Genomic DNA, 17,703 nt, shown 5'->3' with positions numbered 1-17,703 from the left:
CAACTCAAACTGCTCTTCTGCTAAGGAAACGTCTTTAAAAGTCAATTATTCTGGCGCGCCTGGCCGGCTCAGTCGGGTAGCCGGCTGACTTCGGCTCAGGTCATGATCTCATGGTGTGTGAGTTCAAGCCCCGTGTCGGACTCTGTGCTAACAGTTTAGAGCCTGGACCTGCTTTGTATTCTGTGCTCCCCCCATCTCTCTCTGCCCCTCCCCGACTTGTGCTCTGTCTCTCAAAACTAAGTAAATGTTTAAAAAATTTACAAAAAATAAATAAAAGTCAATTATTCTTCAAAAACTTCAGACCCAAGATGCACAGGTATAACATGAGGAACAACAGCCTACCTTTGTGGATACCCCAGGAGCAAGTCTTACACTTTTAAAGCCAGGGAGTGTCTGGGTGGCTCAGTCAGTTAAGCTTCTGACTCTTCTTTTTTAAATTTTTAAATATGTATTTATTTTTGAGAGAGAGAGAGAGAGACAGAGACAGAGAGAAAGCAGGAGCATGGGAGGGACAGAGAGAGAGGGAGACACAGAATCCAAAGCAGGCTCCAGGCTCTGAGCTGTCAGCACAGAGCCCAACATGGGGCTCGAATTCACGAACTTTGAGATCATGACCTGAGCTGAAGTAAGATGCCTAACCAACTAGCCACGCGGGCACCCCAGTTAAGCTTCTGACTCTTGATTTTACCTCAGGTCTTGATCTCATGGTTCATGAGTTTGAGCCCTATGTTGGGCTGTGTGCTGACAGTGTGGAACCTGCTTGGGAAGCTCTCTCTCCCTCTCTCTCTGCCCTTCCCACATCTCTCTCTCTCTCTATCAAAATAAATAAAGTTAAAAAAAAAAAAAACAAAGCCAGGGAGCAAGTGCAGTCATTATAAATCACACATATACATTAATAACTTCCTGCTTACAATACACTGAGTTACCTTACTCATGATTTTAAAAAAATAATAGAGCATGTACTATGATTCAGCATTTGTAAAACCTCAATGTCTATTATTATGAAGATGTTCAGGCTGAGGAATGGATTTGGATACTTGAAAAGAAATGGGACTTGAAATGTGGCTTTATATGAAACCATTTAGAAGACCTTCAGTTACCAGACAACTAAAATCACACAATAGCAAGCTTTATTAAAACCATTGTCTCCAAAAACACAAAAATAAAATATTAAGGCATCCTTTACTCCCATCTTGGTATATGCAGCAAAGAGAAATGCTTTCAATGGGAACCAGCACTTCTGTTCAAATACTTACGAATGTATTTGGCACATTTACTTTTATATTCTCCTATTCCACATGCCACTGAAAACTCATGGGCAAATATCATGACCCAAACCAAGAGAAAAGTATAAACAGATACTCATTTACTAAAAAGAACTGGTTCACCTTTGAAAAATAAAAAGGAACCACAAAGAATATTATGTCTAAAGTTCAAATGCTAGTATTTAAATCTATCTGAAGCAATTTATGTTTCAGTAATTAAGAGAAAGAGGAGTAATTAAAGACGAGAAGTCTATTAATATGGTTCATGCTTCAAAATCGCTGTTCACTCAGTATTCTGCTCTACTGGGATGAGCGTTTCAAAAGGGCTTCCTACTCCTTTAAAAAATATCACATCCACTAGAATAATAAATTAAAATTATTCATTTTCCCCATTTTGTCCCTTTATAAAGCTCAGCCATCTTTATAAAGTATTCTAAACAGGACCACTTCCCCTTTTATTAAGGCAAGTTTGTGAAAATCATTTAATACAACCAGTTCCCTCTGTGAACTTTCAGCTTAAATCATTTTTAATATAAGCAACATGCAAAAAAATCTGTTTTATGAAAAGCCATTTCAATGCTAGAAAAGTATATAAAACATTTTGAACCAAGTTTACTTAAAAAAATTTTTTTATTTGATTTTTCAGAGGGAGACAGAGCGTGAGCAGTGGAAAGTCAGAGAGAGAGAAGGAGAAACAAAATCTGAAGCAGGCTCTAGGCTCTGAGCTATCAGCACAGAGCCCGAGGCAAGGCTCAAACTCGTGAACTGCGAGATCATGACCTGAGCTGAAGTCAGACGCTTCACGGACTGAGCCACCCAGGTGCCTCTACTTCTTCTTCTTCTTTTTTTTTTTTAAGGACAGCGGGGGGAGGGGGGAGAAGAGAGAGAGAGACAGAGACAGAGAGAGAATCTTAAATAGGCTCCAGCCTCAGCCCAGAGCTGGATCTGGGTCTGGATCCACGTTGGATCCCAGGACCTTGGGATTATGACTGGAACTGAAATCAAGATTCTGACGCTCACCTGTCTGAAGCACCCAGGAACCCTGAACCCAGTTTACCTTTTTAAGGATGCTCTTCCATTGTCTCTAACTCCAAACACTATTCATCATCTTTAGAGTAAGTTTTGCTTAGATGTGGCACCACATCAATCCCATCCCATCCTTGAGAAAGATCTCCTTTGTGATCTGTTTTATCTGTCAGCTTACATTTCTGGGCTTTTGTAAGTTGTTCTTTTTTTTGTCTTTATTCTTACTTGATGGGGGCAGTAGTAGGAGTTTCCATGGAGATGATACTGCTTATGGGTATCGGAGAATCAATGGAATGATGATTCTCCATGAACTGCTTTTTATTGTCCTTGGTATATTTCAACGATGTGTAAGTCATAATGGTCCTGAGACTGACCTTCCACTGCTTCCTGCGACGTGGCTAACATGCTCTGCTTTACAGTTGATGATATGGGTGTTGTTTTAAAAAAAAAAAAGGCAAAAGGCATTCATAGAAATAACTGGAGACATTTGGGGATATGTTTCTGTCCAAGAAAGTTCTATTAAGAGGTCTTTGGGATCACCATTTTCACCTCTCCTTTGTTGAAATGCAACTGGACTTTTGACAGAGCACCATGCATCCATTCCATCTCCTGGTCCTCATTGGCACACATCTGAAGGGTCGTGGGACATCCCTGGTCTTGGAGCAGTGCTCTGTTGCCAGCAAGGGGTCTGGTGGCAGGAACTGGGGCCACCCAGGGTGGGGCTCCGAGCAACTGGGGCCACATGCTCTTTTTCCCAATAAGTTTGAAGGCTACTTTTTGTTGCATCCACGTGTGAGCAGGGAGACCATTTCTTTTCCTTTTTATTTTTTATTTTATTTTATTTTTTTTTATTTATTTCTAGGAGAGAGAGAGAGACAGCATGAGCAGGGGGAGGGTCAGAGAGAGAGGGAGTCACAGACTCTGAAACAGGCTCCAGGCTCTGAGCTGGCAGTCAGCACAGAGCCCGACGCGGGGCTCGAACCCACGAACCGCGAGATCATGACCCAAGCGAAAGTCGGACGCTTAACCGACTATGCCACCCAGGCGTCCCTCTTTTCCTTTTTAAAAAATTTTTTGATGTTTATGTATTTTTGAGAGAAAGAGAATCAGAGTGTAGGTGGGGTAGAGAGAGAGGGAGACACAGAATCCTGCACAGAGCTTGGCTCGGGGCTCAAACTCACAAGCCACAAGATCACTACCCGAGCTGAAGTTGGATGCTTAACTGACTGAGACACCCAGGCGCCCCAGAGGGCATTTCTAAACTATGCTTTGTCTTCTTTTCTTTAAATAGGGTTGTTGCAGCATCTCCAAAGAGGCCTTTTCTTTTGCTTCTACATAATTTTGATTGACAATAAATAATGCATTTTCTCAGTGTCTCCATCTATATTACATAGGATGTGGGATAATGTTGTCCTCACATAATTATGGGAATACATCTTTATCTCTTGATTTCTGAAATCTGTGTATTCATAAATCCCAAACTGGAGGTTTCACCTTGGAAAGCCAGGTCAGGCCAGATCCCCCACCATGCACTTCACAACAATTTCACTGACACCTAACAGCTCAGATACACGTGTATTTATTTTCCCAGAAATACAAATACCTCTCAGTGATGTGCTGTCTACTTGGCTGAAAATCAACGTCTCACCACCAATTTTAGTATCTACATACAAACTGCAAATACAGCTTGTATCCATATGTGGACAAAACACATAATTAAGGGCTAATCTTACATTTTGCCCAGTCCAGCAAGCTACACAATATGGATCCATTTTCAGAGCACTTTTGCATTCCTACAAGCGAAATGAAGTAAAAAGGCAGTGGCAACACTTATTATACTTTTTTAAGAGAGAATACAAGAAGGGGGAGAGGGGCAGGGAGAGAGAGAGAGAGAGAGAATCCCAAGATAGCTCTATACTTAGTAGAGGGGCTCAGCTCCATACTTGATTCTATAACCCTAGGATCATGACCTGAGCTGAAATCCAGTCGATGTTCAACCACTTGAGCCACCCAGGCACCTCAATGACAATTTTCGAAAGACATTCATACACTGAGGTCTGCCATTTGAAAATGAACACATCTTCCCTATGCCACTGATGGGGTGACTTTAAAGGTGAAATGAACAACAAAAGGGAGATGAAGGGGTCTAGAAGCATCTGCAGTGGATGAGACATCCTATTAAGTTATGTTCATTGTGATTGACAATATTTTATTTGTTTCAGAAAGAAACACTCCCATGAATTCCACCTGTGCCCCTGTCTATGGCAGTGTTTTCAGTATAGGCTTCCGGACCCCATTATTGATTGGCATTTAAATTTCAGCTGTATTTTTATTCATAGTCTTTACTTCTTCTTCAGATTTATTGACATCTTTTACAGCTTTGAGCTTACTTACTATTTTCACCTTTATCACCTTTATTTCTTTAAACATAGTAAGCATGGGTTTCATGGGCTATGATATATTCAGATATCTGATGTGTTTGTGCATCTAGTTTTTATTTATTTCTTCATTTTTTTATTGTTCTGTTATACAGTATCTTATCTTTGCTGGAAAATGTATTTGGGGAAAACAGATGAATAATTTGAGATTCAAGATTTATCACTTTCCTCCAGAGGACTTACATCTGCTGTTGCCAGGTTGTTGGGGGGGACGAGTCAGGGAGCACCTGAGATCAACACGCCAAGCTTCCCTGCACATTCAGGCATGCACATTCTGGAGCAGCTGCGTCCGGTCTCCTTCACCTTTATTTTCAGAGAGTAGACCTCGCAGATTCCAGCTTCTTGAGAGACTGAGCCTTCTGCCAGATGCCCAACCTTCCATGCTCTAGCCTTTAATTTGCCTTTGTCTCTGCACAGAGCAATCAAAATAGAGGTTTAAATTGGTCAAGATTGTCATATTCTCTCAGGGTAGAGGTTGCTGCTTCATGAAGTTGCTGCCCTGTTTTCTCACCAATAAGGTGTCCTGGTGAATCCTTACTATTTGTTTGATGTTCATAAGATTTTAAAATATGTATTTTATTCTTTATGGTTTATACTTTTCACCAAGAGGTTTGGCCCAGATTACCTAATTTGCTATAATTGAATTCTGAAGAGGGAGAGATTATTTTTAATTATTTATGCAGAAGAGAACAAATTCTAACCTAAAAGACACTCAAGATTTTTATTTGCTTTCATGTCTCACCCACTCTTACTCTTAAAATACAATGTGTCAGGACTTTATTTTTAAAATACCGTGAGATCATATATTTCAAGGGACTACATTGTCCAATGTTATTTGGGATTTTTCTTATAGAAAAAGTAAAAATCTCTTATAAGCCAGTTTTTAGTAAAACATTTTGTTAGACTTGAGTTATTTTTGACAGTAAGCAACTCATGAAAGGTACATGCTTATCAGAGTAGTTACTGCTATTTTTGTTTACTTTAAAATAAGACCATTGACTATGAACCACATTTGTTAGTAGACATAGTGCATTTTAGAACTGACTTTAAAAATACTTTTGGGGTGCATGGGTGGCTCAGTAGGTTGAAGCTCCAACTTTTTTAAAAATATTTTTATTTATTTCTAGGAGACAGAGAGAGAGAGACAGCGTGAGCAGGGGAGGGTCAGAGAGAGAGGGAGACACAGACTCTGAAATAGGCTCCAGGCTCTGAGCTGGCAGTCAGCACAGAGCCCGACGCGGGGCTCGAACCCACGAACCGCAAGATCATGACCTAAGCGAAAGTCGGACACTTAACCAACTAAGCCACCCAGGTGCCCCTGAAGCTCCAACTTTGACTCCGGTCACAATCTCACAGTTCATGAGTTCCAGCCCCATATTGGTCTCTGCTTCTGATCCTCTGTTCTCCATTCTCTGCTACTTCCTTGCTTGTACTCTCTCCCTCCCTCTCAAAAGTAAACATTATAAAAAATACTTTCAGTATCAAGTCTCTTCTTACTTTCAAGTTGTAATTATTTTTCAAAGTTATTTGGTTGGTTTGTCTGGAAACTATCTGTAAGCACACAACATAAAGGAGATAGTGTTGACGTTTGCTTAGTGCCTCATATGTTCAATAACTTTTATTTCTTGTTCTGACTCTGCTGAATTTCCTAAGGTGTCCTCTTCAAAACAAAATGGTCACAGAGAAATAATTCCATGATCTACTACCAAACAATTCAAGGCTATAGAATAAGGCAAATAATTCATATCTGTGATTTTTGCCACTCACAGCCTCTTATGCCAGAAAGACTGTCAGGCGCTTACCGTGTTAGTGCTTGTGCTGTATCAACTGCTGGACTCCTCCCTCACCAACTCCTGCTCCCACATGTCGTTTTCACTCCTGTCACATGACGAGTAAGGAATAGAATAGTGTTTTATGCATTCCGCACACACTGGGAATGTCTCAGTTGGGGACTGTATTCACTTGTGAAGGAGAATTCAATAAGCTTGTGACTTATAGAAACTAGGGACATTTTTTCTCTCATACAGCAATAAATCTAGTGGTAGGAGGTTGTTAGCTTGGGCTCGTGGCTTCAATTCTTTTCACTTTCCCTTGTGGTTGCATGGAAGATGTTGTGCTTCCCGTCACCATATCTACATTCTAGATAGTAGAGATGATGGTACTTCCACACTTGATGCTTACACCTCATTCACTGCACAGCAGTGAATTATGTGGCCATTCTTAGCTCAAAAAAGTCTCTAGGAAGTGAAGTTTCGAGGTTCCCAGTCCCAAGAACTGAGAAAGGCAATCCGGAAAGAGACTGAGTTGGGTATTTGAGTGGGCTAACCTACATTTTGTGTCACGTAGCCTACATTGATCTAAGAAATCAAGCTACCTTATGTCTAATGTTAAAGATTGCAATTGAAAGCAAGCACTCTCAAACATGAGAATTACTAATAACAGCATTGTTGACCACTTCAATGTCTATAAACTGCAATAATCTACTGAGACATATATCACTGTGTCCAGTTTGCAGATGAGGATACTAAAGTTGGGAGAAGCTTGGTTATCTGCTATACTTGCACTGGCAGAAAGTAGGGGAGCTGAAAGTTGCAAGTTCAAATTTAATGCTAGTTAAACCAGCCCCACAGTTTTTCCTTCTTTCCTTCTTTCCTTCCTTCTTTCCTTCCTTCCTTCCTTCCTTCCTTCCTTCCTTCCTTCTTCTTTCTTTCTTTCTTTCTTTCTTTCTTTCTTTCTTTCTTTCTTTCTTTCTTTCTTTCTTTCTTTCTTTCTATACAGAGAAAGTATGAGAAGGGGAAAGAGGGAGAGAAAGAGAAAGAAAGATAGAGAGAGAGGGAAGGAGGGAGAGAGAGAATCTTAAGCAGACTCCACACTCAACATGGAGCCTGATGCAGGGCTTGATCTAACAACCCTGGGATCATGACCTGAGCCAAATTCAAGGGTTGGATGCTTAACCAACTAAGCCACCCAGGTGCCCCCATACTACTTATTTCTAATCTTCTCATTTAAACAAAAATACATTTGGGTCTCATAAAAAAAATCTCTGAAAGATATTTTATTACCTTTTAAGCCAGTATGTAAATTAAACTATGATTGCGATCTTTATCAGGTTTTTTTCTTTTCCTTCATCATTCTTGTCTTTTGGCTTCCAAAAAATGGGGGAAAATGAATGAAAATGCATAATAAACTACCATACTATGATGCTTATAATTAATAGAAACAAACATTAACTTAATCCTAACAATATCCATAGAATCTCGACTAGTAAAAAATAAGTTGATTTTTGATTTGAGGATTGAAACTGCCCACACTGATTTAGTCATTCAATAAATTTTTACTGAGTTTTTGCTTTGTTCAGTTGCTGAACATTGATATTAAATTGTCACCAATAACACTTGATCAGGTAAAAGCGTCTAGAAGTGTGACAAATTCATTTACTCATTTTTCAAATTTAGGTAAATACATTTTTTCAAGTTTCTAAAATCATGCAATGAATCAGTTCAAAACACAGGGACTAACAACAGCAATGGTTGATCATGTCTTACCATTTTTGGGTGGGTGAACTGGGCAATTCTTCCGCCACTATCCCCTGGGAACACTCTCCAGCTGTTTTCATATGATAACTTGACTGGGGTTAAGAGTACAAAAAGGCACCACTCACCTGCAAGTAGTTGGTGCAGTCAGCTGGGCACCATTCTCCAGTAAGGTAGACTGGGTTTTCCCCACAGCATTGTGGGTTCAGAAGTCCAAGAAGGTGAACGTGGAATTTGTAGGGCCCCTAAAGGACTGGCCTAAGAGGATGCACAAATGACATTAGTCCACTGCATTCTGTTGATCAACACATGTCACAAGGCCATCCCGTATTGAAAGAAATGGGAAAAGAATTTCCACCTCTTGATGGAAGACATGGGAAAGTCACATGACAAAGGATTTGCATAGATGATGGGAGAATTACTGTGGCCATTTTGAAAGTAATTTTCCAGAGTCCACCCTCCAGATACAATAATTTGTTCACATTCTTCTTTCGTGACAAATACTCACGCCTTGTCCCAAAGTTGTATCTCCATTTTGATATCAGGCTCAACCTCCAGATCCTTCTAATTTTAATTAAGTCTGAATGTGGTTAGACACCTCAGGGGCAGTAACTCCTGATTCAGACATCTGAGAACAACAACAGCAAAGACATATCATCTGTCCCTGAAGCCCTCAATGCTCAATGCACACAAGAGATGTAAACAGCAGTCCCTGGCTTTTATTAATTCTGAAATCCACCTGGGAGCCTGTCACTGAGCCCCTTCACCAGGGGCAGAACTTGTGACTGTTTTGGCTTTCTGGGAGTGATTCCTTTATTTATTTTTGTCTTTCAGCTTTTGGCTCTGCCTTCTGGACCCTTCGCTCCATCCCCTGATGCCATGTTCAAAAAGAGTCTACCACACTCTTCAAAAATCTGAATTAATATAAAATATAGAGAAAAATTATTAGAAGTACATAAAAGAAACATAGTTTTAAATGTTGCATTATGCTTAAGGACTCCTAATTGCTTAGATATATGTCAACGATAACTTATATTTCAGAAATGACTTTAGGTTTTAGTTGGAATAAATGTCTGGTTTCTTGGGCAGTATTTTCTGAAACGTTTATGTTCCAGAAACATCTAGTGGATACATAACCTTTTTAAAATATACTAAATAAAATCTTTTTTTTTCAAACTATCATAATCGGGACAAATAATTCTATGCCACTTAACTGCTAACTTCATGGAAAATTTCCAATTCAACTAAATTAAAAAAAAAATTTGTTGAGCTCCTATTAGGTGTTATTCATTGTTGAAGCTCTGTGGAGATACAGTGAGGCCTGTAGCCTGATCACAGGGGATGCAGAGAGCAGCGACTCATGAAGGACTTCCTGGAACAAAATGACTAAGCTAAACCTGAGAGAATGTGAAAGAATGCCTTCCAGAAAGAAGGGGTGGCATTATCCAAGGTATGCAAACTTGAGTTTATATGATGTACACAGGGAACTGATGCCTGCACTCAGCATTAGATTCAAATGCTAATCTCTTTCAGAAACACTCTCACAGAAACACCCAGAAATAATGCCCAGTTATTAGGCGTCCCCTGAAGGAGAGCCTTATCTTCAGAAGCCCAATGGCTGAAATTGCTGAAGATCAAACACAGACCCACATCGTGCATTTGAGTGAATTACAAGGCAAGTTGAACTGTGAGCCTCACAGGGTATCTACTGCTAAAGTGAAAACGAGATACTGTAAGTTGAGATGGTACTGATGAAGTAGAGAACAATGAGCCCCTAAATTCTGACGTGTTTTCTTTCCCAGTGGAGAAGTTCTCCCTCCTCCCAGTGGAATTGGCTCCTCCCTTCCAGCAAAGTGTCCTTCTCAATCAGAGGAGTAGGGTTATCCCCAACTCACAGTCAGATGTCCCTTTCCACCTGTCAGAGGAAATCAACCCTGCATTGTCTGACAAAACCATAATCGCCTCTCCTGAGGCAGCCATCACATAAGACATGCTGAGTCTCCTCAGGACCCACTGCCACCACCACTCTTTGCCTCGAGGCTTAATTTGACTCATGTCCCCGCAGGCCCTTAAAGGTGAGGTGAGGTGCACCCATGAGGAGGTGTGCCATACTCCAAAAAGAGTTTTCCAATGTATACAAACAAATAGCAGAAGAACATATATGAAAATGGACATTAAAGGTGTGGGATAACAGTAGAAAGAATGTGAAGTTCAATCAGGCAGAATTTATTGATATGGGCTCACTAAGCAAAGATTCTATATTTAATGTTGCAGCTTGAGGGGTTAGAAGAGGCTCTCATAAACAGAAACATAGGTTAAAACATGACCTACTGTGAGCAAACTGGAAATGTCTGACTTCCCTTGGTTGAATGTAGAGGAAGGGTTTCAATGGCTTAGGAAGATAGGGATATTAGAATGGATTTGTCCTTTAAGACCTAGTTACTCAAATGGGCAGTTCAAGACATATACCTTCACCAATATTTTGAGCAACAAATTTGTAAGGGGATTCCCAGCATCCTTGAAGAGCTCCGTGATCACTCTTATCTGAGGGCCAGAACTTACAGAGGGAACTGCAGCCACTCAATCGAAAAATTTAAATGAGATGGGAATAATTGGACCCCAGGGTCACAGGACCAAGTGGCAGCACTCAACAGTCAAAGGCAAAGTGGGCATATTTACCTCAATGAACAGTAGAGTTAAAGCAACAGTCAGAATCATGTGACTTGCACAGACCTATGGTGTTGGCTCATTAATCATGGTGTTTCTGCAAGTGAAATAGATAGTAAACCTACTAAATTTTTACGTGATCTATATAAGCAGACAACTTCTAGATCAAGTGAATAATAGTCTAACTCAAATCAGACGAAAAGGGTCATGACCCCTCAGTCAATTCCCAGGCATGAGCCAGTTTACAGACCCATCAACCTCAATAAAAGGAAGGCCAGATCCCCTCAAGGGAGGACCCCACTAAACGACTAAAAGTTTATGCTGGTAATTTTTCTCCCAGTCTTCTCCCAAAGGGATCTAAGGCAATTTTACTAGGGTTACCTGTGATTTAGGGAAAAATAAATTGCATCTTTCAAGAACCACTGGATACTGGCTCATAACTACATTGATTCCAGGAATCCATCTTTGGTTATTTCCTAAGTCCTAGAATGTATCATTGGAATAGACATACTTAACAGTAGGCAGAATCCTCACACTGACTCCCTGAGCAGTGGAGTGAGGACTACTTTGGAGGGAAAGACCAAATGCAAGCCTTTTGAACTGCCTCTCCCTAGAAAAATAATAAATCAAAAGCAATCCTGCATTCCTGGAGGGATTGCAGAGACTAGTGTCACCATCAAGAACTCAGACTTTCCTTGCTAAAAATATCTTATCAGTCCTTAAATGATAGCTTTATAAAATACAGTAAGTATGAATTCCTGAGAAGATTTAATGCATAAAAGACATAAAAATACAGGACCATTTTTTAAGTTATTTGGTAAAACGGGCCAAAAATTACCATTATAAATGTTTCTAAATTTGTCACATACTGTAATTATCACAATGCATCCTGGTAGTAACAACTTCCAGAGAGTCGCTACACCACACTTAGCACTGCAGCAGGAGACTGCCTACATGTGAGCCGTCAAATACCAGGAAAGGCCGGTGGGAGGGAATGTATAGCTCACCAGGTTCATTACCCTCAAGGGCTGGCTGCACTCCTTGCTCTGCAATCTTTGATTTTGTTGTTGTTGCTTTTTAAATTTTTTTTTAATAGTTTATTGTCAAATTAGTTTCCACATAACACTCAGTGCTCATCCCCACAAGTGCCCTCCTCCATGCCCATCCCCCCTCCCCCCACATCCATCAGTCCTCAGTTTTTGTCAGCATTCAAGAGTCTCTCATGGTTTGCTTCTCTCCCTTTCCCCCACCATTTCCGCCCTTCTTCTCCCCCTTGTTCCTCCGTCAAGTTCCTCCTAATCCTCCTATACGTGCAAACATATGATATTTGTCCTTCTCTGCCTGACTTATTTCGCTCAGCATAACACCCTCAAGGTCCATCCATGTTGCTACACATGGCCAGATTTCATTGTTTCTCATTGCCATGTAGTATTCCATGGTATAGATAAACCACATCTTCTTGATCCATTCATCTGTTGATGGACACTTAGGCTCTTTCCATGTTTTAGCTATTGTGGAGAGTGCTGCTATGAACATTGGGGTACATGTGCTCCTATGCATCAGCATTTCTGTATACAGAAATGCTTTTTAAATTTTTATTTGTTTTTTGTTTTTATTTTTGTTTTTCGATCCAGCTTTTAGTTTTTCTCAAAAGGAGTATAAGTTAAAGACCACCTGCCCCATCCTAGGTGGAAGCAAAACTATTCAGATTGTTTATAGTGTTTGTTTTTCTTTTTCCCTTCACCCACCGCACTTTCTTGAAGACAATGAGGGAGTTGCTCTATTTTAAGGTCAATAAATTACAACCTACCACATGGAGGTTGATTTTGTTACCAAAGTTTTATTGGAATACCAGCCACACCCCTTCCTTTACTTGTCATTTATGAGTGATTTCACTATGACGGGCCAGTTGGGTCTTTATGAAAGAGACTGTAGACCTGTACCCCTAAAATATTTACTCTCTGTCTCTTTACAGAGAAAATTTGTCAACCCCTGCACTACTTTATTCATATTTTTGCAACTGCCAGAATTTTCAGGCATTCATGCAGTCATGCACTCACTAAACAAATATTTTTTAAAAGCTGCCCACATATCAGGAACTGAGCAACATATCTGAGATAAGAAGACAAAAATACAATCTTTTTATATGTCACATGTGCACATTCTGCACAATAACTTCTATTGACTGAGTTTTAACAGTTTTAAGGATTGCATTTATTATTCCAAGTTGGAAATCTTGTTAATATATTATCTGAATCCTTTGTGTCCTCATTATTATTTTATGTCTGATATTCTCAGAAAGACATGAGATCGAGAACATACAGTTTGCTCATTTGGTCATCCTAACTCATATCCATTACTTCTTTTATCATAACGATCTTTCATGTAAACATGCATTTATATTTTGTATTAGTATAAATGCAACTATTTCAAAAGATATACTTTTTTCTTAAATATCACAAAAATTAGAAACTTCTAAATTTCTGTCTGGTGAAAATAGAATCCATTTTTTTCTTCCAACATTGTCCAGATTTGAGTGTCTCATCTTACTAATAAACATTTAGATTACAATTGTGATATGGCAGAACACTTCTCTGCTAAAATAGCTTTTCATTTGCATGGTATATTTCTTCATTTCATAAACTGTCTTAAATTGAGGATATATGATTATCCAAGTGATTTTTTCTTAATTTTTTGGAATCACTTGTTTTCTTCACACTCTTTTTTAAAGTTTATTTATCTTGAGAGATATAGAGTGAGCATATTCAAGTGGGGGAAGGGCAAAGATAGAGGGAGAGAGAGAATCCAAAGAAAACTCTGCACTGTTAGTGCAGAGCCCAATGCAGGGCTCGAACTCACAAACCATGAGGTCCTGATCCGAGCTGAAGTCGGACACTTAACTGTCTGGGCCACCCAGATGCCCTTCACACTCTCTAAAATTAAATGATGATCTGGAATCTGACCCTGTCTGTTGTCATATCAGCAAAAAAAGAAACATCCCCTAATGTACAGTGGGACTGACCCAACATTGCATAAGCCAAAAGCAGACACCTGGATCACTTGTTTCTGGAAGCATTTTCTTCTCTACCATTGTTGGCAAGAGCTGTCACCTAATAAATACACGTAATGGGGGATTCATGAATCGTTGTAGCCTGAAAACGTGGTTTTGAAGCATCAGAAATGCAATTAAACACAGCTTCAATAATATCCTGGAAGAAAATAAGAAACAAGCCAGTCGCATCTTATCCCAGGCAATGATAAATACGTATAACGTCCTCCAACTTTTCCATCTCACACTTAAACTATTTCATGGAAGCCTTAAGAATGTGCATAAAAAGTACAGCACGGGAAATATAGTCCATGGCGACAGAGGATAGCTACACCTGCAGTGGGCAGAGCCATAGCAGAAGGTATAGACTTGTTCAATCACCATGTTGTACACCTGAAACTAGCGTAATACTGTGTGTCAACTATCCTTCAATTAAAAAAAAAAAAGGAATTTGGTCTAGGAGTCTCACTCTTGATATACTCTTGGCATCTGAATATTTATTCCACTTGATTGACAAGGTAGCATTTTAACTCTTAGCTGATGTTTCATGAATATTTAATTTATGTTTATCAATTATTACATTTTTTTAAACAGCAGCATAGGAATTACCCGGGAGCTTGTTAGAAATGTAGATTCTCAGACTCCAACCCAGACTCATGGAACTGGAATCTCTTTAACCCAGTGGCCGAGGTGATTCATATGCACATTAAGGTTTGCAAAGTACAGGTTAAAATTTTGAAGCTGGGGGAGCATGAAATCATTTCCAACAATGTTGAAGAGAATTCCTAGGGCATGGTCTTCTTTTGGAATAGGACCATGACTTTGGCGTGAGGATAAAAAGGGAGGGGCAAAGAGTGGGAATTGGGGGTTGGCAGGGAGAACTGAACAAGGCTTGTGTTTGCTGAAAGGCTCTACTTCCTCTGGCAAGGATCTCCTCGTTGCAGAAAATGTCCTCCATTAAGAGAATGGAGGAGCTGAATGCTTATTTCTAGAATACTCCAAATTGCTCCTCATGTTTTTTGGAGCACAAGCAATTCCAGAAAGCTCCCCCATGCTCCAGGGCACTTCAATTCTCCTATGGATATTTATGTAAAGGATATCTATCCCTTACCAGGTGGATATCATCTGAGGGTAAGACTCATGTTTGTTTGTTTGCTGTGATTGTTTTTTTGTTTTTGTTGTTGTTTTAATTTATTTATTTATTCATTCAGAGAGAGAACGTGAGCAGGTGAGGGGCAGAGCGAGGGAGAGAGAATCCCAAGCAGGCTCCACACTGTCAATGCAGAGCCCAATGCCGGGCTCAAACCCCTGAACTATGAGATTGTGACTTGAGCCCAAATCAAAGGTTGGATACCCAACCAACTGAGCCATCCAGGTGCCCTAGGACCCATGTTTTTTAAGTCTCCACATGACCAAGGATAAACCTGTGTACATAGTAGGTTCTAATTAATATAGGTAGAAAGACAGCAAAGAAAAATTTTAGAAGGCTAGGAGACTGAAAGTCAGGAAGGGGAAAGGAAGGGAGGAAAGGTCTCACATATAAGATTAACTGGTAAATTTGATCTAGGTAAAGAATTTTGCAATAGAACTGATAACCAGTGTAGCTGATAAAAATGACCATTAAAAAAAAGGCTTAAAGTTACCATTTATTAAGCATTTACACTCTGTGCTAACACAGTGTATTTCTATATAATGTGTCATTTATTCTCTACCTCTGAAACGGGTACCAGCATGAAAATCACTGTAGAAGACTGCTGCACCATACTTTGATGACTCACCTAGACTTTAGGTTTCTATTTATGTAATTTAAGAAACCATTAACGTGTCTGGCAGCTACTTCACAATTTTCTCATGTTAATTTTGCTGTCAATCAGAACCCTTAATTTTTTTACCCTAATTACTTTTAAGACAGACACTATCTCACTTTCATATTGGCACAGTTCAAACTGAGAACCGCAATAATTTTATGTCCATCTGTGTTCAGCTTCATGTGGCAAATAGTGACTTCTAGTCCAGTTTGTTGGAAAAGTTTTTAGGGTATTTATCCTTTTATACCATAAATTATCATCTCATTTTAATCTTGGATCATCCACACATTTGATAAGTTTGTCCCCTATTTGTAAGTCAATAATAAGCCTTCCAAAATAAGAGGACAAAGGACAGAAGGCTGTAATCTCAGACGCTTCCTTAAAAGTGAATACACACTCATTAATCGAGAATTGTCAGCTACGGTTATTCCGCCAACTACAAATTCACTTATTTGTATCTTTATTCTCTAGTGAGTTAATTAGGAAAAATGGCACATTTTGTTCAATGCCTTGCTGATCATGTTACAATATTTCTATTTCTCTTCCCTGTTATACTAGTATAAGGAGTCACAGAAAAGGAGGTTTTTCTGGGAATTAATTTATTATATATTTTTGACCATCTATCTTTGTCTGAGCACTGTCTTGTATTTCATGGGCACATATTAGTCTCGAGGGGTTCTTACTTCTTTCCTAAGTGGTCACAAACCATCCATTTAGCAATACATGCTGGATTTGAGTAAGACTGTGCATGTATAGATGAAACATGTGCTTTCTCCCCAGAGGAAGTGGTTTTCAATTGGTTCTCCATGGAGTTTTAGGTACTCAACAGAGATGTCAAGAGGATTACTTTAATAGAAAAAGTCACAGGGGGCATTTTTGTGGGAGCTTAGATTATGTAGTTTAGACATTCCTTTTGATCCAAATTAATATGGGGTTCGTATTAGAAAGAAATTCATATATCAGTCATGCTTGTCTGGTGATATCTTTTCTACTATCTTCAGCTATTATTTAATTATTTCAGAGGTATTTATATTTTTATAAACATAGCCAATATTATCTCTGCCCACTAGTCTGTCCCCTTTTTGAGGAAAGAGGAGACATTTTATTCTTATCTTAAAATTCCAGTACCGTGCTTAGTCTAATATTGAAAGACAACAAAAATTATTGGAGAGTAATGATGAGGCAGCCATCAGAGAAGTTGTAAGATAACAAAACCAACAGAAAGTAAGGAAATTTCAAGAGAAATTGTGTTGGAGATCAAGCAAATTATGTAGATCTTAATTTTGCCTATGGTGCCCGTTGGGCCCATTCTACCCCTGTAGAAATTGGAGTACATTATGAGGCACCTGGATGGCGCAGTGGTTGAGCAGTCTGACTTTGGCTCAGGTCATGATCTCAGGATTCATGGGTTTGAGCCCCGGGTTGGGCTCTGTGCTGATCGCTAAGAGCCTGGAGCCTGCTTGGGATTCTGTGTCTCATTCTCTCTCTGCCCCTCTCCCACTTGCGCTCTGCCACCCTCTGTCTCTCAAAAATAAATAAAACGTAAAATAAATAAATAAATAGAAATTGGAGTACATTGGATTATCAAAATCACCCCGTTTTCAGCCTTTTCAAAGATGATGTAGGAGCAATCAAATGTAATTTTCAAATTGGAACTTGACCCAAAGATGAAATTAATTGCTTATTCAATTAAATACCAGGTATTTTGCATGCGTGATCTTATATTTAATGTTCAAACATCCATGAAATGATTGTTTCCGTGGCTCTTCTTCTATAGAGGAGGAAGGGATAGTAAAGTATGGAGACATTACATAATTTGCCCAAAGTGAACAACAGAGCAAAGAAATTCCAGGCAACTGCTTGGAAGACCCCATAACTTCTCAATCTGTGTTCCACTGTACCTGATCTAGAAGAGTA

General features: G+C 39.4%; 1 pseudogene; it reads right to left on the bottom strand.

Moving 5' to 3' along the window:
• Positions 1 to 2,362: 2,362 nt before the first annotated feature.
• LOC144229334 (RWD domain-containing protein 4 pseudogene) lies at positions 2,363 to 2,892 on the bottom strand (annotated as a pseudogene).
• Positions 2,893 to 17,703: the final 14,811 nt, after the last annotated feature.

This window comes from Crocuta crocuta, unplaced genomic scaffold (assembly GCF_008692635.1).
Source record: "Crocuta crocuta isolate KB4526 unplaced genomic scaffold, BGI_CrCroc_1.0 scaffold516, whole genome shotgun sequence".
Classification (NCBI taxonomy): Eukaryota; Metazoa; Chordata; class Mammalia; order Carnivora; family Hyaenidae; genus Crocuta; species Crocuta crocuta.
Note: the sequence above shows the minus strand (reverse complement) of the source record. Positions and strands in the feature narration are given on the sequence as shown.